This window comes from Propithecus coquereli, unplaced genomic scaffold (assembly GCF_000956105.1).
Source record: "Propithecus coquereli isolate 6110/MARCELLA unplaced genomic scaffold, Pcoq_1.0 Scaffold470, whole genome shotgun sequence".
Lineage (NCBI taxonomy): Eukaryota > Metazoa > Chordata > Mammalia > Primates > Indriidae > Propithecus > Propithecus coquereli.
Window position 1 is genome coordinate 1,797,932 of NW_012150508.1, and position 517 is coordinate 1,798,448.

The following is a 517-nucleotide window of genomic DNA, read 5'->3' on the forward strand; positions in this document are numbered from 1 at the left end:
TTATGGAAAACCCATTTAGACAACTTTGAAGTCAAACCTCGTGAAAAGGGTACTAGAATTTATCAGACATAAGAAGACTATGTCCAGGGTCATGGGTGAACATTATGTTAATATTATGAAGGAAACAAGAAGGGGAATACACCACTCTTAGTAACAGCATAGGAAGATTTTTTGACCATATTGCACAATTCAGACATATCAAGAAACTAAGTAGAACCATTGCTTTTCAGACCTTACGGTAAACATTTTAGCATCAGACCTTAACATCAGACTTAGAACCAGAGGGGGGAAATAGTTACAGGAGCTGAAGAAAAGGATGTAGGAGAGGTTTATCATCTCAAGGGGAGGAAAAGCTAAACGCACTAATATACAGCAAAAGTCGAACTTCAGAGATATAAATCTAAAATGTTTCAAAAGAAGCAGGTTATTGAGTTAGAATTAAAATGTCTTGTAATTTTATCAAGCAAAAACTAATATTTTAAGAGAATCCTGTTGTTTTAACCTAAAATTTTTCCTT